The sequence below is a fragment of the Dreissena polymorpha genome, chromosome 5, assembly GCF_020536995.1.
Source record: "Dreissena polymorpha isolate Duluth1 chromosome 5, UMN_Dpol_1.0, whole genome shotgun sequence".
Classification (NCBI taxonomy): Eukaryota; Metazoa; Mollusca; class Bivalvia; order Myida; family Dreissenidae; genus Dreissena; species Dreissena polymorpha.
The window spans coordinates 79,799,968-79,821,578 of record NC_068359.1 but is presented as its reverse complement, the minus strand read 5'-3'; the positions used below and the strand labels follow the sequence as shown (position 1 = coordinate 79,821,578).

The following is a 21,611-nucleotide window of genomic DNA, read 5'->3' as shown; positions in this document are numbered from 1 at the left end:
GGTGAGTCGTCCTGGTCTTCCTCTTCGGTCTGGATGGTTGCTGTCCTCTCGCATGTCGAATAACGTCTGCCTCCACCATTGCTGCATCACCTTCTTTACACTTGATGGCTGTAATAAAAAAGAGCATATAAATGATAAATATTATTTTGACACTTGTACGAGAGAAAATTTCAATATTGAAAATCAAAAATGTACAATAAATATCTTCCTTTTTCAATAATTGCTATTACAAAATCCCCCAAAATCGCCGCCCCAAAACCAGTATTTTGGTAATCACGCGCCGTCAGTGCCGAAGCCATTTGTCCCCTCTCCGTCTGCTCCGAGGTTGCCAAAAGCGATGTGTCAATATTCCTTGTTAGGTGTCATAAACCAGGGCCCGGATGTTCTTTACCGTGATTGCACTGTCGGTGTTTTGATTAAGGACAGGCTATTCTTTTAATTTTAATTGATCGCTTTAAATCAAGGGTAACTGCCAATTAAATTAAAACAATTTTTAGTAAATATACGCGTGAAAAACATTAATTTGATTGAAAATATTTCTATTCTCTAAGTATAACAGTTATTATTTGATTAGAAATCGTTGAAACAATATCATATATGTACTTGTTTAATGTTCAAAATGAGTATTCCTAATCAGCCTCGAAATTTTGCATTTCCTAAGCGTACATTCGGGAAGAAAAAGCCAGAACAGCGTTCATTCCAATCTAGTTGGTTTGATTTGTTCATATGGCTCCACTACGATGAGGTATGTATATTAGTATTAAATTTTAATTTGCGACCGTTCTTATCTTTTATGAACCTTACGTTGATCTAAATACAAACGAAATCTAGAAAAAAAAACATACAAATAATACTCGTATTGTTGCTTAATAATGTTTTTTTATAATTATTATTAATAATATTTAACACAAAATTTATTACAATGGTATTCTTTTCAGAGCCGGGACCTTGCGTTCTGCCATCTCTGCATGGCGGCCAAGAAGACGGGCAAGATCGGCAACACGAAGGTGGACGGCAGCTTCATCAGTGACGGCTTCTCCAACTGGAAATAAGCACGAGTTTTTGGAAAGAAAAAAATAACGGTTGAGATTTCTGGGTCGTCGGCGGCGGCATTGGACAAACTGATTTCATGACAAACTGAGAGTGAGACAAATATCGAGCATTTATATCAACATGAAAGTTCCCCCAAAACGCACCATATTAATTGTAATTGGAATTTTTTTCGGAACCATGGGAGATGACAACCCTCTCAAACGAACCCCTTTATGTTCCCAGTGCAGAAACTGGACCGCTGCCCGAATGTTTGGAGGTTATCTACGCCCCTGTACAGACCAAGACCGTCACACACAAGCACAGCATCTAATTCAGACATTATTATACTTAGACTACTGACAGAAGAGACACACGAACAGTCTGTTCCTCTCTCACCGTTGTTCAACAAGCTCTTGTCCATATCTTAATTTCCAAACTCATGGAAACTTGCTAATATGTCACTTATCTTCACGAATGCAGTTCCCTCTAAACAATCCAGTAATTCAAACAACCTGCCTTTATATCATAGTAGAAGATCTCACTTTAAGCTGCATCGGTTAGCTCATAAAACGCGGTATCCTTATATAGCATGTCTATCCGTATTATCGACCCTCTTAATGAATACATACGATTTTTGGAAGTGAACAAATACATAAATACGCATATGTTGTATGTCAATCTATAGTTACATGTGTATTCTTGGACAGAATAACAAAAACTGCCTTTAAATCGGCGATGTTTTGACAAAGTCCTGGCTAGACTTTGCCCCCAGTAGTAATCTTTCTCATAGTATCGGCCCTTCAGAATGGTTGCTATGATGTGTTACTATGCGTATGTGCTTGTTCTAAAAAAAGTATCTTAATTGAAAAACGAAACTTTTGCTCATGTTTTTCTTAAATGATTTTTACATTGTATTCAAAAATAAGCGGCGTATAGAACATTTGATAAAGGTACTAATAATCTATAAACAAACTAACATAATTGTGTATTACGTTATTCAAAATCATAGCATCACCTGGAATAAACATTACCTACTTTTCACCGAAAATCATGCGAATGATCGTCGTAATGGTCACGGATAACCATTTAAAAAATTACAACTTCTAAAAATTAAAAAAAGACTTTCCAGCACTTCTTGAAGTGTTTTCGTGAAAGGCACGATACTATGAGGAGGACTGATACTATTAGAGTAAGTGATATATGTTTCTTATTACCTAACCAGCAATTCACTTTTTTCTCCCTTTAATTTTCTATAAATCAAAGACGATCCACCTGTGAATCAATTTAATTGTATCTACCACGACATTTGTCAACCCTTAGGCGACGTGTAGAAAGTGGTGCAGTATTTTGTTACATCTCAAAAGCTTTCAACCCAGTCCGGCATCCTCCCAGATCTTTCTGCATAATTTCGTCATTACTGCAGACGTTGCCCTCCTCCGTGTTGAATCAGCTCGGAAGGGATGTTTTCAACTGCAAGAATTTTTCCTGCCTTAAGACTACGCACTGCCGTCTCCACCTCTCCCTTAGTATGGACAGACTTTGGTCGTGCACTTCTGGTCTGGGATCGTTCTGAAGAAGACTGGAGTCTTGTTGAAGCGGGTAGTTGTAGAGGTCACTGCAGTATTCATTCCACCTGTTAAAGACAACGGCACTTTCGGTCAGTAGATTCCCGTCAGCGTCTGCTATAAAACCGGCCCTGGGCTAACTGGTATTCGTGAGCGTCTTGATTGTGCATTAGGCCTTCATACTGCTGCACTAGATAAACTAACGTTTACATATAGAACTTGGTTTTGAGAAATCAAATTATATTTATGAATCATTGATTTATTTGGAATTGATATTCATTAAATTTAATGAATGTATCATTTGACAGTGACTTGCTTTCTAGAATGGCGATCTTTGTTGATTAGTAGAAAGATTGGTGCGAATAAAAAAAGCGGACCGGTTTGACTCAATACAGCCGATTTGACGCATAACACTAATAATAGGTTAATTTTAATGGGATCAATTCTATTGACGCGCACCACCCGCGTTTATTATATATATAATGTCAGCCTGTCAGCTTTCCTTTTTTGGCAATATTTAAAATTAGCAATAGTCATTTTTACCCAATTGATCAATGAATAGCGTTTTAAACCATTTTATATGAAAAAGTCAGTGTGGTTTGTTCAAAAGCATGTCTGCCACATATTGGGGCAGTTTTTATTTGAATGTGAAACCATGTGAACACTACCTGCTCAGATCAATTAAGTTCCTTTGGGTGTCAGGTTAGCCCCCATATTGGGGAAACTTATTATTATTAGCCTTTTGAATAATAACTTTGAACATATGGAAAGAAAATTGATGGGAATACTGAAATGTTCTAGCCACATCAGTTGCAATAATCCAACTCTCATTGCGTGGATATATTTTGGAGGTTGAATGAGAGGGTTATGGAGGTTTCGGTAAATGACAAGTTCGGTAAATTGATTTATATAGTAAAAGCCGTGGAGGTTTCGGTAAATTGATTTTATAGAGGAGGTATACCTACAACGAGGTGTTAATGACACCTATTATCGGCTTACAATAACATTATAGGTATTTATTTGCAAACTGTGGATTAATTTTGATGTACATTAATTGAGTTGTTTGGCACTAATTAATTTATCTGTTTAAATGTACGGACTTGATTTTATCAAATTAGAGATGTTTGCAAAGTGTTATTATTAATTATCCAGGCTTGCAACCTATTGATATTCTAATCGATGGAGGTAAATTATATATTAAAAGTTTATCTTTAGGTCATGATCGTTTTGTATTTTATATATGTTTTTAAACAATTAGTTGATAAAAACCTTAATTAAAGCGTATCAGTTAAAAAAAAATTAATAATGTGGCTCTTACAAGAGGTGGCCTCCACGTGGCAAGAGCTGGGCAACATATTCATTATGTTAGCAAACTACCTCATGTTTATATAATGGTTAAGTTTCGGTGGTTTAAAATACTAAGATCAAATATGTTTGTTTCTTATATAAATAAATTTCTTGCTTCTTTTTCCTACAATAAGGTCAGCACATAAGGTATTATTCTTAAAATAATCTAGATATGTATGTTTAGATCGTGAACATGCTTTAACACTGGTGGCCGAGTTTTTACATACACGACCAGTAACTTTCAAACTGAGAAATAAACAAACGTTTTCCTTCTTTAATCATGTTTACCAAAAATACTGGTGGTGACATCAAAGGATGTTTATTTGTGGTAAAAATAACATTATTATGTAATTGGGTAATTATAAAATTATAATGGTCATTGTCAAATAAGAAATGATCATCAGCCACATCAATGCCCTGGGACCATCCACAGCGGTCCACCACATGCTCGACGACGACGAGTCTTGAACGATGAACGACTGATATGGTTGAAATGTAACATTAAATTGAGTTGTGTCGTACATGTATCTCATTTGTATTAGAAATGTAATTAAATTAAATCAGCATGCGGAAAATCTGAATGATAATAATGTGTCGTATTAATATTGTAGTGTGTCAAAAATGTATCTTATTAATATGTGATTACTCCCTCATTATTGTTTTAAATGACATGAAATATATTTATTGTATCCATGTTTTACTTGTTGCTAAATAACGGATTACAAAGTAAATCAGTTATTATTTTTTATTGAACCGATTTGTTTAGGCAAAAAATGATATCAGTTATTTTGGCCGTAAAACCCATTGTTCCAGTACAGTAGCCAGGTGCCTGTGTATTAAGTTGATAAGATAATGATCATCACAGCAGCTTGCTATTACACAGTGTATTCATTCTGCTGGCGTTGTGTTAGATGTCATTTTTATCAGTTTTCAATTATGTGTATCTCTTCGCGTAACTCAACGTTCAATGGCACGCGCACTTAACATAATTATAAAACATAACGCGTATCATTAAATTACTTTTTTATTAATTACGTACACGTATTAAATTGTATATATTGATTTTTTTCTTGTGTTTTTCTCAACCAGAAAGAAATAATAAAACATATAAATAAATATAAAATTCAACATGAAATCATTTTTATTAAATCATATTTTACAAGAAACTTTTTAAAATAGCATTAAACTTAATTGAAGAGCTTACATTGATTCCGCCATAAATCATTACTTCTTATTACTATTATGTTACTATTATGTTATTTAAATAAAAGCACCAATTAAAAAAACAACAGTATTGCGTTATTTAAATCGTAAAATTAACCAAAAATTTCCTAACAGAATTCGTTTTTCAGAGGTAGCTCATTCATTTCCCTTAATTCTTTACCTTAGGCATAGCATTAATTACTCAACTAAAAAATTAATCCACAGTTTGCAAATAAATGCCTCTAATGTTATTGTAAGCCGATAATAGGTGTCATTAACACCTCGTTGTAGGTATACCTCCTCTATAAAATCAATTTACCGAAACCTCCACGGCTTTTACTATATAAATCAATTTACCGAATTTGTCATTTACCGAAACCTCCAGCACCCGAATGAGACCTTACAAAGACTGGCAACGACAGTTAACTATAAAAGAAAGAAAGCTATGTTGCCATTTGCCAAATTGGCTAAGAATTTCCATATTTATCTAAAACACATCTTGACTTAGCTACCTGTACATGTTTTCTTCATTAAATGGTAAATCTAAAAAATATGCAGAATAAGAGGTTTTTCTTAACGGAATTTGACATTTGGCTCAAGAATGCCATTGGGAGTCTTATTCATAAAACAAGGCACCAAAAATAATGTTGATTTAGTGATCCTGTTTACATAACCAACAGGATGTATGTGTTATTTTTCAGAATTGAGTCGGATTCAAAGAAAGGCTATCAGGTTTAAGGATAAGGCAAACCATGTAACAGTTGGTAAACAGGAGTTTACAGGAATTCCATTTATGTCCTACGGAAACAAGACTTTTAAATGTCAGTTTGGATATCATAGAACCATGAAAGAAGCAAATAAAGTTAAAGCCAGGCCCTCTTAGGTTAGTAAAATGTATGTATTATTGTTGAACTATTATCCAAACTTTAAGCATCCTGTATTAACCCTTTGCATGCTGGGAAATTTGTCGTCTGCTAAAATGTCGTCTGCTGAATTTCTAAAATTAGCACTTTCTTCGATTTTGTTCAAAGAATACTATCAGAATAGCAAACAGTTTGGATCCTGATGAGATGCCATGTTTTGTGGCGTCTCATCTGGATCCAAACTGTTTGCAAAGGCCTTCAAAATTCGGTTCCAGCACAGAAAGAGTAAATAAGGTGTTTGCTGTTACCTGTGCAGTATATTAAAGCCGCAGTAAAAATAATAATTTATATTTCACAGACTTCTTCACAGATTTGGAAAATGACACCTTTAGAAAAGTATATCCATAGATTCAAAAAAGTAATGTATACATTATATTCATACTAGCAAAATAACATTTCAGTTTACAAAAATGGGTAAAGACATTTTATCATTTGTTGATGATCATTATGCAAATTAGTTAATATATGTTAGAATGCTTTTGTTACACTTGTCATCAATAACTTGGAAAATATGTACATTGTATATTACGCATATGATGTAGCGTTTTGAATACAAAGTTATATTCTTTAGCCTTAATCTGACAATGGTGGTTAATTAGATTCTGCTTCTTAATATGTTAAAATCTTAGTGAATGCAATATTTCTTTGTAAAATGTTTTTTATTATATATTAATTTAGACTTCCAAATGCTATGTATTTGTTAATTCATGTATAAGTATTAAAACAAAATCAAAATATGTGAACTTTGAAATTTTCATTGATTGCTTATTAGGGTAAATGTTTATTTAACTGAAATCTTAACATTGTGAATTGAAGCAGCATTAAATGATATCCCTGATGGACCATTTCGGTATGCATGGACATTGTGAATAGTAACTGAACATGCAAATACTTCCAAGTTGTTACCCGTTATTTAATGTACTGGACATATGCTATGAATAATAAAAAACTAATTAAAGGCTTATTTTTCCAATAAGGTTGTTTTTCCTGCAGTTTGATGATTAAGATGCTCATATGAAGCCTGCAATTTCTTTTATTTTTTAACAAAATAAATGTGTTTGGTAAAATGTTTGGAAACAATGTCTGCAATTTCACAATGTTACTTAAATATTTTTGAATAATTGCTTTAAAGCCGTTACTGTTTTTCCCATCACAGAAAGTTGATTGTCCAGCCAGATTGCAGATAAGGGCTGTCTGTAATTTCCCTTCCTACAAGGTAATAAGAGCACCGTCATGCGAAAATGGGTCTTATGCCATATGTGGCCAGCGTAGCTCTAGACCAGCCTGTGCATTCGGGCAGTCTGATCAGGAGCTTCCCTATTCGGCGTGAAGAAATGCAAGGTTTTGTGTTCTTGTAAGGGACAGGATAGCCTCTGACTAGACTGGGGATGCGCAGGCTGGTCTGGAGCTACTGTGGAGGATTATGGCTTGAGACACATTTTCGCATGACTCAGCCATATAATTTTTCCATAGTTTATTTAAAACTGTAAAAACATGCTTTATACAGCGATTTTTTGGGCCAATTGGTAAAGTACCAGTACCAGCCCAATTTTTTAAAATTAGCGCACAAAAAACATGACATTGAGAAAATTTGCATTGTTAAGTCTTGATATTGGGATATTGGTGTATCTGATTTTTGCTGACAAATACTTACAAATTGATAAGTGTTGTCAAGTTGTCAATATTATATTTACTGAGGTTCAAACCATAAAGCTGCATAGGGAAAATAACTAAATGTTGCAATTACAAAAAAAATTTTATTGGATTTTGAAATATGTAGTTTTTTCTCAATTGCAGTTTTCCTGTACTTGATAAAGATGGGACAAAATCGCTGTTTTATATTTCAAACATTTAAATATTGTTCCTCATTCAATGTAACACACACATGTTCTAAAAATATTTAGGATACAAATTTTAATTAAAGAATTTCTCAAATTGTGTATTGCAATTTACTGTTTTTTTATTTTTGAAAGTCTAAAATATGGTAGCAGTTGAGGTGCTTTTGGTAAACCAATGTTGTTTCCAAGATTTAAAGTTTATAGAAAAAAGCACAAAGTTTTATATGTTTTGTAGATGAACTCAATACCATCTGGAAGAGAATACCGGCGCATTACAGAGGCGATTTTTCAAACTATCCAAACAGGCTCTCATGTGGAACACTACTTTCGCTACTACATGGCTTTGCCATCAGACGATGACCACAGAGGGCACCCAATAAACAAGGGCCACCAGACAATGACCACAGAGGGCACCCAATAAATGAGGTACATTGATCTGGGATAATTTGTCTTTATGCATGTAGTACGCGCAGGCTAATCAGGGACAACACTCTCCACCTAATTTTGATTTTTGCTAAGAAGAAACCTTTTAAAGGGTACCAAATAAGAAAGCTACACTTTAAATCAAGCTGCTGACAACACTTGCATTGACGATTGTTCTGGGAAAGCTGATCTGGCTTGGACAATACTTTCCGCCTAAACTGGATTTTTCGCTAATCAAAGACTTTCTTTAAATAAAAAATACCATTCAGCAGAAAGTGTCGTCTCTGATAAGCTTGTGTGGACTGCACAGGGTAATCTTGGCAGGCACTTAATGCACATGCCTTAAGCCCTGTTTTCCCAGAGCTAAACATTAATGTATGGAAAATCTCAAGATGGGCTAATAGATTACAGTATTATTGTAATGTTTTTGCATAACCATGTATTTCTTATGTTAGACATGTTTGTATAAATATATTTGATAATACTAGACTACTCGATAATATTTGCTTGAGGTTTGGGAATTATTTATCATCTAATCATGTTCTCAGATTATTAACAATACTAAAAATTGAATAGGGTACGCAACTCATGCAAAAGACGTTCGATCTTCTGGACAAATCCCATATAATATCCTTAGGTCAGGTTCAAATTCCAAAACTGTATCGGAAAAAAAAAGGTATGTAAAACTTCGTTTTTGTTGGAAATAAAAACGAAACTACCATTCTGTTAAACATATGTACTGGTATAGGTTTATTTTACTTAAATAGATGGTTTTACAATAAGATGGAATGTTGCATACCAAGTTGTTGCAAAATTGCTATCTGGACTGGTGACAACAAACTCTTAAGTGCTATTTTCTGAACCTGTCAAATCCTTTATCGAGTTTCATGACAGAAGAGAAACACATTAGGTCTTTATTGCTGGACATCACTGTCATGATGTTTTTTTATTTCAATCTTTGTTATGAATGTAAAGGAAAAGCAGGGCAGCATTATATATATTATGACTCTAGTGAAACATTGTTAACAAACACTGTAGAAGTCAAAATTTTAGTGCAATCTAAATTAAACTTACTAAGAACACTTAATTGAACACTTGTTCTAGTGACTTCTAGGTCTAGTTAAAAAATTCTTCATGTTTGTTGAAAAAACATAGCCGCTGGGAGGGACTGGGGCAGTTTTCTTTATATGGCTTTATTGAAAACTTATTGATGCTATAATGGTGACCACATTTATTGGCCTACCTTCATGAAACCTGGACAGAACATTTGTCCCAATAAAATCTCACATGACATTGAAACTTGGTCATGTGAGCTAAAAAACTGGGTCACTAGGTCAAATTAGAAAAAGATGTTAATACTTTTGGTCATCTTGCATGAATCAGCTTGCTTTTTCTGAAAGTACCCTAGTTCATTTGGGTCTCAGGAGAGCGCCTTAGGGCCCATGTCTCTCTTGTTTTACTAAAAGGTATTTGTACATTTTGGTGTAGTCTTTTGTTGTGTGAGGAAGCCAGAATACCTGGATTGAATTTGAACCCCACCTGTCTGTTATGGTGACCACTAACCAAACTTGCATGCATCCGGGAATGGGGATTAAACCTGTGAGAATCATGTGTACCAACCAGTGCGCCAAATGGACAGCCTTTTACTGCCTTGATTTATGGTCTAGCTTTTATAGCCATCGGGTATTGCATCTTCCTATGTACCAAGGATCCGAGGCAGGGGATTTGATTAGATGGATTACATACATATTTCAAGACATTGTGGCCAGTATGTTATGTTTATTAAAAATCAGGGAATCATTGTCTGTTAGCCCTTAGAGAATTGTCTGTTAGCCCTTTGAGAAGTTGTGTATATTCTGTGACTAGTACCATGTCTCACTAATTGTTGTTTTGGACAACCTAAAAAAAATAAATTCTTAAATGAGTCCCATTTAATTTCAGCAAGTGAAAGAGATCTGTATTTGGATAGACCCATTCTCAGATTGACATTGTTGTTTTTTTCACATGTTTTGTATCTTATTCCACAAATAAAGATAAATGTTACATAAAAGAATGTAGCATTTCAACAAACATGCCTGGGGAGTGGGGAGGGTCCTATTTTATACCCCCAAAATGGCTATTGTCGAACAGTTTGTATCATATTTCAAAAAAAAATAAGTGTACATAAAACAGGGAAGAAAACCAACAAACATAACTTTTTGGAAGGGATCATACTTTGGTCCAAAATTGGCTGGAAAAATCACTGCCATATTGTTATACAGGAATTGACACCCCAGATGATTGATCCCCGAGTTTCGGGGAGAATCAAAGAGCTTTACCACCAGGGCGTCCACACAATCCAAGAAATGCGGCTGCATATCAATGGGTACATACACGAGATATGTGGAGGCCCACCTGACCCATGCAACGCCAGATTTAGAGTGGACTACAGAACCCTTCGCAATCATATGGACATAGCAAGACCAAAGGTTTGTACTAGATGGTTTTTTTACACTTAACCCTTCCCGAGCAGATACACATTTTGAAGGGTTCGTGGTCCCTAAGAAAATCAATTTAAATATAAGACCTTTCTTACTGGATTCAAGTTTTTATGCTTTATTTCCAACCCTGAGATACTGGTGAGCAGCCAGAAGCTTTAAACCTGAATGTGGTACATCAAAGTGTAAGGGTGTTCTTTAAGAACTTTATTTGAATGCTCCTTGGGTAAAACTGGACACACCCCAGGGTCAAATTTTTCACTGTCACAACTTGCTAGGTATTTCACATGCAACATAATTAAATATTAGTCACTACTGTGTCAAGCTCTTCCCATGTTCACACATATACAATGTGCTACTGCTCATTTAAAGTCTTTACTGAATATTGCTTTTAAATCCTATGTTTACTAATACCATGCATGTTATGATGTAAAACATGTTGATCAGATATTTCTCCTTTCATTAGCCCCTGAATCCAAAACGTCCAAAAGATCTGCCAGATGATGTCATTGCAGGAGCCAGTATTCACACGTAAGATATTGAGCCTCACTCAGGGAAAACTGCTTCATGCATGGGAGTGAAGTATTGTCCCAGACTAGCCTGTGCAGTTAGCACAGGCTAATCAGGATGATACTTTCCTATTTTACAGAATTTTAAGGAAGTGTCTTCTGAAATTAAGTCATAAGGAAAAATGTTTTCCCTGAATAGCTTGTGCAGACTGCACAGGCTACTCTGGGATGAAACTCTACGCAAATACATTAAGCCCAGTTTTTCTAGAGCGTGGCTCAATTGTTTCTCCTTAATGAAAGGAGTGCATATAGAAGTGAAACCACCCATCCCGTGGTGGGTCCAGATTGGTTTGTTTGACTGGAAGGAGTTTAACCCTTTACCACTTAGATAAGCAGGATTGCCACTTAACTTGAAAAGTCAGGGATTTGATTGATTTTTTTTCAAGGTCAGTGAAGTCAGGGAATTTAACAAAATGGTCAGTGAAAAATGAAATTTCAGAAAAGTCAGTGAAGTCAGGGGAAAATAAAATTTTGTTTCGATGCATAAGTTATTTAGTGGCTATGGCAGTCTTCAGGTATCATTTGTTTTAGTAGATTCAACAGTATTTTTGGGGGGAAATGTTTTAACTATTTCTATGAACATAAAACATTAACATGTGTAAGCATGTTCAAAAATGTAAATTTATCTCTTTTTAATCTTTCATTAATTCTTTGTATCCTTGAAGGCTGAAAGGCTTTGCAACCCTTGACCCCAGAGCTGATTAATTCTATATTTAATGCTTTGATGTTGTATATGGACAGTTTTTTGTGTCATAGGTGTTGTGTTACTACTGTATTGCCATAACTAACATCACATGTATCAACCTATAGAAGTATGTTTTGTTAATAGATTTTGAGACATAATCATATAATGCGGTGGTTGTACATGCATAACTTTTTATGCCCCGAAGGAGGGCATATAGTGATCGCACTGTCCGTCTGTCTGTCTGTCACACTTTGCATTTAGGTTTCAAAAAATGCTCATAACTTCTATGTAGCTTCAGATATAACCTTCATATTTGGTATGCATGTGTATATGGACAAAGCCTTTCCATACGCACACAATTTTTACCCCTGTAACCTTTACCTTGAAGTTAGGGTCTGCGTTCAGGTTTCGAAATCTGCGTTTAGGTTTCGAAAAATGCTCATAACTTCTATGTCCCTTGAGATAAAGCCTTTATATTTGGTATGCATGTGTATATGGACAAGGCCTTTCCATACGCACAAAAATTTAGACCCCTGTGACCTTGACCTTGAACTTAGGGTCTGCGTTTAGGTTTTAAAATCTGCGTTTAGATTTCGAAAAATGCTCATTACTTCTATGTCCCTTGAGATATAACCTTCATATTTGGTATGCATGTTTATATGGACAAGGCCTTTTCATATGCATAAAAATTTTGACCCTTGTGACCTTGACCTTGAACTTAGGGTCTGCGTTAAGGTTTTGAAATCTGCGTTTAGGTTTCAAAAAATGCTATAACTTCTATAAAAGCGTGTATAGGGGGCATATGTCATCCTATTGTCGTCCCTGATTAGCCTGTGGAGACTGCACAAGCATATCTGGGACGGCACTTTAAGCACATGCATTAAGCCCTGTTTTCCCAGAGCAAGGGATTCTATATCAATTGTCTATATTTATGTGTTCAAGGATATGATATGTATGAAAATCAAGAAAGACCACAGAAGAGTGATATTAACAAGGATCAAATGGTTGAGAAACAAGTTCCTGCAGTCTGCCAAGGCAGTAGCTATTTCCTTGTAGGAAGAGGGAACCAGACTTGGATTGGAAAACAATGAACAAGAAACAATTAAAGCTGAGGACCAGACTCAGAAAAATATGAGAGCTGGGAGCCAGGCAAAGAAAAAAGTCAGAGCTAAGAAACAAGCAAAGAAAAATATTGTAGCTGGGAACCACATTAATGTCAAATTAGATTCCAAGCAACAGACACAAGAAATCTTTCAAACTGAAGAGCAGAATAGTGAAAATGTTTACATGGAAGATGATATTATTAGTGATGGTGAAATGTTTCATGATGATACGTATGAAGAAATTGCAGAAGTGTTTGATAGAAGTCTGAAAGCCCTAAAGATTTTTCTGAACCAAAATTATTGAGAAAAAAACTGAAACATGTTAGAAGTTATAATCTAGTTTATATGTAAATTGACAAGAACAAAGAAGCTAAAGACTTCTTGAAATGTTATTGTATAAAAAGAAACATATTTTTATGCCCCCCTTCGAAGAAGAGGGGTAGTATTGTTTTGCACATGTTGGTCCGTCCATATGTCCGTCCGTCCGTCCACCAGATGGTTTCCGGATGATAACTCAAGAACACTTATGCCTAGGATCATGAAACTTCATAGGTACATTGATCATGATTCTTAGATGACCCCTATTGATTTTGAGGTCACTAGGTCAAGGTCACGGTGACCCGAAATAGTAAAATGGTTTCCGGATGATAACTCAAGAACGCTTATGCCTAGGATCATGAAACTTCATGGGTACATTGATCATGACTCGCAGATGACCCCTATTGATTTTCAGGTCACTAGGTCAAAGGTCAAGGGTACGGTGACCCGATATAGTAAAATGGTTTCCGGATAATAACTCAAGAACGCTTATGCCTAGGATCATGAAACTTCAGTGATGCATTGACCATGACTCGCAGATGACTCCTATTTGATTTTCAGGTCACTAGGTCAAAGGTCAAGGTCACGGTAACCCAAAATAGTAAAATGGTTTCCGGATGATAACTTAAGAAAGATTATGCCTAGCATCATGAAACTTCATAGGTACATTGATCATGACTCGCAGATGACCCTTATTGATTTTCAGGTCAGTAGGCCAAAGGTCACGGTGACCCGAAATAGTAAAATGGTTTCTGGATGATAACTCAAGAACGCTTATGCCTAGGATCATGAAACTTTATAGGTACATTGATCATGACTCGAAGATGACCCCTATTGATATTCAGGTCACTAGGTTAGAGGTCAAGGTCAAGGTGACTCAACTTAGAAAAATGTTTTCCGGATGATAACTCAAGAACTCTTACTCCTAGGATCATTAAACTTCATAGGTACATTGTTAATGACTTGCAGATGACCCTATTGACTTTCAGGTCACTAGGTCAAAGGTCACGGTGACTTGACACAGTAAAATGGTTTCCAGATGATAACTCAAAAATGCTTACGCCTAGGATCATGAAACTTCATAGGTACATTGATCATGACTCGCAGATGACCCCTATTGATTTTCAGGTCATTAGGTCAAAGGTCAAGGTCACAGTTCCAAAAAAAATGTATTCACACAATGGCTGCCACTACAACTGACAGCACATATGGTGGGCATGCATGTTTTACAAACAGCCCTCTTTATACTCAATATAATTTCATTTTTGTATCCTATGAGATAATAAGAAAAACTCAATCTTTATTATTTGTTTTTATAAACTTTTGGCATAATGCATGCCTTCATCAATATTTGGACAATATTTCTGACCAACATTTGTATGTTAACAAGCAAATTCGTAGAATTGATATCCCCTGCCAAAATACTTCTGGACACAAATATTTCTGGACGGATGGACAACGCCAACATCATCCTCTTATCCATTTATATACTCATGCCAAGTTTCAATGAAATCTGTCAAAGCACTTCCAAGATATGGCTCCGGACACACAAAAAATCATGTTTTCAAAATACAAAGGGCCATAACTCCGTTATTATCCGATGGTGTACAATGCCATTTGGCGTGCATCATCCTCTTATCCATATATATACTCATACCAAGTTTCAATGAAATCCGCCAAAGCACTTCCAAGATATGGCTCCGGACACAAAAAAAAGCAATTTTTCAAGATACAAAGGGCCATAACTCTGTTATTTACAGCTGTGTACAATGCCATTAGGCATCATCCTCTGATCCATATATATATATATACTCATACCAAGTTTCAATTAAATCAGCCAAAGCATTTCCAAGATATGGCTCCGGACACAAAAGTGCCGGACGGACGGACGGACAGACAGACAACGCCAAAACAATATCCCTCCGCCTATGGCGGGGGATAATAAAATAATATCATGTTGATATTTTGCAAAGTCAAATTGTTGGTAATCAGGTTTGAATTTATTTAGCATCTAAGAGACTGGTACTTTTATCAGAGTAATTGATAATTAATAAATGTCTCCGTATACCCATATAGGTTCATGAGTTGAAATCTTTAACATGTGTTAATCTCAGCAATAAATTCAAAAATATTATTATACCTCCACAAACGAAGTTTAGGGGAGTATATAGGAGTGAACTTGTCTGTCAGTCGGTCTGTCTGTCTGTCGGTCCGTATTAAGTGTCCACTCTCTAATTCAAGTTGTTTTCATCCTATCTTCACCAAACATGGTCAGATGTTGTATCTAGATGATATCTAGGTCAAGTTCCAATATGGGTCATGCCGGGTCAAAAACTAGATCACAGGGTCACTTAGTGCGTTTTAAACATTAAGTATGGTGTTGCTCTCTAATTCAAGTAGTTTTCATCCAAGGCTCCGAGCTCCACCAAACTTGGTCAAAAGTTGTATCTAGATGATGTCTAGGCCAATTTCCAACATGGGTCATGCTAATTCAAGTCGTTTTCATCAGATCTTCATTACACTTGGTCAGAAGTTGTATCTAGATGATATGTAGGTCAAGTTCGAAAGTGGGTCAAAAACTAGGTCACTTAGTGCGTTTTAAAAATAGCATGGTGTCCGCTGTTTTTTTGTGAAGACAACATTCAAAATATTCTGTGCCAATGCCGCATGTCAGGGTATTACTCACGTCTGTGACAAAGTTCTAGTTTTCATTTTAATTGAAATGAACTGGTAGTTACCTGGTACACATACCCTGTACAATTTTATTGCCGAATATACTGAAAATATGAAAACTTAACAACTTCTTTTAAGTAATATAATATACCAGTCGTGATATTTTAATCAATATAAACTAATAATTGTAAAAAAATATATGGTATTTTAGAACTTTTCTTTTCTTCGCCAATCTGGTTGACAGCTCCTTTAAGCAAGCTCAATAGTTGGTATATAGATAAGGTCGTCTTGAAATGATTTAGCCAATGCACTCTTAAGAAATAGAACTAACAGTCACATGAACATCTACTATTCAAAGACGATGCAAAAATGTCTAGTTTCCATTGTGACCTTGACCTTCAAGAGACCACTATGTTCAAATGAACATATTTCACAAGAACCATTTGAAATAATATATTACAATTATTTGTGCATATCTTGTGTTTAATTGTTTTAGACACAAAAAATGCTGTATTATGAATCAGAAATATTTTTCAAGAGCATACCCTTGTCAGGCATGGATGGATTTCCTAATAGCTTGCCACTTGTGATCGGCGTGATAAGATAATGTCACGCACAAAATAGGTCCCAAAGTCTAAGGTCAAAGTCACTATTTAAGGTCAAATGTCAAATTTAACAAATGTTTACTTGACACTTTGTGTGAAGCAGCAAATCTTTTTCCAATATATATTGATTTAAATGATACATACCACAACTGATAAGCATGATGGGAAGGAGTGTCCTGTGCCAGAACCAGGTCATTAGGTTAAAGGCCAATGCCACAATTCAAGTTCAAAGCTTGAAACACAGTCTTGAGCAAATTGAGGATTTTAGAATAATTTTACATTAGTTTCAAGCATACAGAGTGGTGGATACAATAACTTATCACGGGGTTGTGAGTCTGAGTAACTATTAAAGATCAAATAAGAAAAACAATTGAGACTTTATCAAAAATGTTTTTTTAATGACTGGCATATCATTGTGACCATGGCATTCTTGCCAATCTGAGCAATATTCAAAACCTCAATGTGTCCACTGTAACCTTGACCTGTAAGCAAGCGGCATAGTTGTTTTTGCACATAGTCTTACTATGATGATCATTTGAGCCAGTTTATTTTGAAATCCCATCTTGCACAACAAAGTGATGAGCAGGACACAAATATAATTTCTTATAGAAAAATGTAAAAATGTATGTGTCCACTGTGACCATGAAGTGATGGTCATGATAGTTGCATGTGACTTAATCCTTAAATGATCATGGTTTGTGCATTTTTCAAAAATCTTAAATGCACACACAAATTATGATCTGGACAGTATATCTCAGGCTAAAACAAACACACTCACAGACAGAGATAAACCTACATATATTCCATTCATCATTATAAAATGACAGGCATAACAATCGCAAATTTGAAGAACAAGAGGGCCTAAAAGGCCCGAAGTCGTTCACCTGAGATTTAAAGGAACTGACCTGTTCTGTGCAGCCCAAGATGTCATTAGAACAAAATGTGCTTACCAACTTTCATGACTAGCAGCTATGTTTTTGAACAGACCAGAACCATTTTCATACACATCCAAGATATCATTTAAACAAATATTCTGACAAAGTTTCATGAAGCCATATGAGAAAAATGCCCCGACCCTGGTGACCATGTTTTTTAAGCAAATGAAACCATTTTCGAACTTGTCCAAGATATCATTGGGACTAATCTTCTGACAAAGATTCATGATGATTGGACAATAAATATGGCTTCTGGAGTGTTAACAAGGTTTTACTATAGCTATATAAGGAAAAATGCCACGCCCCCTTGGCAAATTTTCGACCATTTTTGAACTCATCCAAGCTATCATTGGTACAAATCTTGTGACCAATTTTCATGATGATCGGACAATAAATGTGGCACTTAGTGTGTTAATTAGGTTTTACTAAAGCAATATATAGCCATATTAGGAAAAATGCCCCGCCCCCAGACGGCCATGTTTTTAAAGCAACCAAGACCATTTTCGAACTCATTCAAGATATCATTGAGACCAATCTTCTGACCAAGATTCATGAAGATCGGAAAATAAATGTGGCCTCTAGAGTGTTAACAAGATTTTACTATAGCCATATAAGGAAAAATGCCCCGCCCCCTGGTGGCCATGTTTTTAAATCTTCTGACCAAGTTTCATGAAGATCCGAAAATAAATGTGGCCTCTAGAGTGTTAACAAGGTTTTACTATAGCCATATTAGGAAAAATGCCCCGCCCCCTGGCGGCCATGTTTTTCAACCAACCGGCATCATTTTTTAACTCGTCCAAGATATTATTGGGATGAATCATCTGACCAAGTTTCATGAAAATCGGACAATAAATCTGGCCTCTATAGAGTGTTAACAAGATTTTACTATAGCCATATAAGGAAAAATGCCCCGCTCCTTGGCAGCCATGTTTTTCAAGCAAACGTTGCCATTTTCGAACTCATCCAAAATATCATTTAGACAAATCTTCTGACCAAATTTCATGAAGATTGGACAATAAATGTGGCCTCTAGAGTGTTCACAAGGTTTTACCAAAGCCATATATAGCCATATAAGAAAAATGCCCCGCCCTCTGGTGGCCATGTTTATCACGCAACCGAAGCCATATTCGAACTCATCCAAGATATTATTGGGATGAATCTTCTGACCCAGTAGTTTCATGAAGATCCGACAACAAATGTGGCCTCTAGAGTGTTAACAAGATTTTACTATAGCCATATATAGCCATATCATTTAATATGCCCCGCCCCTTGGCAGCCATGTTTTTCAAGCAAACGTAACCTGATGATTTTCGAACTCATCCAAGATATTATTGAGACCAATGTTCTAACCAAATATTATGAAGATTGGACAATAAATGTGGCCTCTAGAGTGTTAACAAGGAAAGTGTTGACGACGGACAAAAGGCGATCACAAAAGCTAAAAACTAGAGCATTTTGTATAAGAGCATTCAAGAAATATGCCAATAAAATGAAATAATCTGTACAAACTTGTTACTTTTGTTTATTTATTTACTTTTTTTTTAAATACTAAACATGTTTTGGCCATAGCCTTCATAAGTAGAATGAATGTAAACAAAAACATTTCATAGGAAGTGACGTCAAGGTCAAACAGTAATGTTACATTGTTTGGCAGAATATTAGTAATTATATAATTTATAAAGTTATACCACACCTACTACATGTATGTATATTTAAGTATATATAGCCCTGTTAAAAAAGTGCACACATGGCAAGTTATAAAATTATAAAATAATTTACAGTTTTGACAGACTCAGAAACACGTTTTTACAGAAAAAAGCTTCTCTCATAGCAACAGATATTCAAGAATGTTGGCCCTCTAGTTGTCAAAGATGTCACTAAATGCCTGGCATTCACTCTGCTTGCTTTAAGAAGCACCCGCCTGAACCATACGATCCAACAACTTCCCCTCATTTTACCATTAAATTAATTTGTATTCTATAGGTGTTATTCGGAACTCTGTGAACAAGGGTTTGTTGCTAATTTACAGGTACACAAAAAAAAATCTAAAAGGGCAGGGTTGTGAATTGTCATCAAGATTAGTGTTACTCCAGATTTTTTATCAAAAGGAAAAAATAAATTAAAATGTGAAATACAAATCATATAAAGGTAAAAAAGTTGTTGGTAACTGGCAATGAGTTAAGTTCTAAATAGTTCTATATTCACAAGACTTACAAGACTTTATAAACGTAAGTTATATTTAATGGCCAATTTTATAGAGAATTGTAGGTGGTTAGTTATTCAAATAATATCTTTAGAGCTGAATGACCAAGAATGTTCTCATATTCAATGCTAGCTAAACTTTTGTCTCGTATTTGGACTTTTAACCGGGCACTTTTTAAGATATTTCTCCACTTTCACCAAACTCACTGTCACAGTATGCCTGTATGTGTAAGTGGTAAATTCCTCAAAACCGGGACATGCCTCACTTTCCCTTACTACGGTATTTTCTGTAAACATCACTGTCTGTTTATCTTCAGCGGTCATATTAGGATCGTGGGGAACCACTTGAGCACATTTTGGAATGACATATATATATATATATATATTGTTGACTGTTTGGCTCCATATGCATTTCATTGTCTTCATCCTCATGGTCATTATAGTTTTCCATCCACTGATCATTCGTATCCACTCCATGACCGTTTTTATACCCTAAGGATCTCGTGCATCTATTAGTTTGTTTCATTTGGTTATGAAGAATACACATCTTCTTCCACAGTTTTGGTATATGGGTTTTCTTAATTTCCATTTTTATCAGGTCCTATTGAAAATAAGTAAAAAAAGTATGATAAACTGATTCATTAATCAAACTCATATAATATGACTAGTAAATGATTAATGAACATACTTTCATGACATGTTATACATTTCTTAGACTCTGTAGGGCCAAGGCATGCTTATAGGCAAGAAGACTCCTTCAACTCATTCAATTTTAGGAGAAATTTTATCATAGCATTTTGTTAATTAAGTCTGCACTGGCTAATTGGGACAATACTATCCACTGAACTTAATATCAATAAAAACAGACTTTCTATCAAGAAAATTCAATTCAAGCGAAAAGTGTCGTCAGTGCTTAGCCTGCACAGACTGCACAGGCACAGGCTTATCTGGGACAACACTCTACAAACTTGAGAGTGGACACTAAGCCCAGTTCTCCCAATGTGCCACTTAATTGATTTTGCCAAGCCTGCCTCAGTCTATTATCATCAAGTACATGAGATATGACGCAAGTTTAAATAACAGACTTGTGAAAAATAAATGTTTGTTTACAAAATAAGCTTGTTGCCAATAGTGCTATCATTAATTGCTCTTAATACAAAATATAGAAATTAAAATGGTAAATACTGTTGATGATCAGAGTTATTTAAAAAACAAAAAAGTCTAAGAGTAGCAGAATGCAGTATTCTTCGTCATAAATTTTAGAAATAAGCCATATCCTTGGAAAACGGGTTAAATGAATATGTGTAAAGTGTCATCCCAGATTTCCCTGCGCAGTCTGCTCAGGCTAAAGGTGGACGACACTTTAAGCATAAACTTGATCTTAGCAAATAAGAAACAAAAAATACAATAAAATCTGAAAAGGTTGTCTCTGACTAACCCGTGCAGTCCGCACAGGCTAATTTGGGACAACACTTTACACACATGAATTATTCTTAAGCCTTGTTTTCCCAAAGCTAGGCTTCAATGGTTTGAGACTATTGGACCATATAACATACCTGTTCTGTGATAGAGGCCAGCTGTTGTACAGTGAAGATCTGATGTTCCTTGAATGTGTCTATGTACTGCTTCAGACCCTGAATGGCAAACCACCTTCAACAAGTTTATTACACTCTTTGCTAGTTCAAACAAAACTGTATTAGGAAAGCTATCCAT

At 35.4% G+C, this 21,611-nt stretch overlaps 2 long non-coding RNA genes across 5 annotated transcripts in view; one reads left to right on the top strand and one right to left on the bottom strand.

Annotated features, from left to right (window-relative positions):
• Positions 1–8,149: 8,149 nt before the first annotated feature.
• LOC127831977 (uncharacterized) lies at positions 8,150–17,382 on the top strand. 2 transcript variants are annotated; one of them, XR_008026594.1, is made up of 5 exons: positions 8,150–8,334; positions 8,908–8,968; positions 10,593–10,799; positions 11,275–11,339; positions 13,005–17,382. It is a non-coding gene; the product is annotated as an uncharacterized LOC127831977 (long non-coding RNA). The 2 variants fall into 2 exon arrangements; XR_008026593.1 differs by lacking the exon at positions 8,908–8,968 and having other exon boundaries at positions 13,005–17,381.
• Positions 17,072–21,611, bottom strand: part of LOC127831979 (uncharacterized) — a 16,951-nt gene continuing 12,411 nt past the window's right edge. For 2 of the 3 annotated variants that reach the window (XR_008026595.1, XR_008026597.1), the window contains exons 6-7: positions 21,455–21,548; positions 17,072–20,499 (exon numbers count right to left, since the gene is read on the bottom strand). This is a non-coding gene — a long non-coding RNA (uncharacterized LOC127831979). The remainder of the gene's footprint in view (positions 20,500–21,454; positions 21,549–21,611) is intronic. The other variant, XR_008026596.1, reaches the window with a different exon arrangement.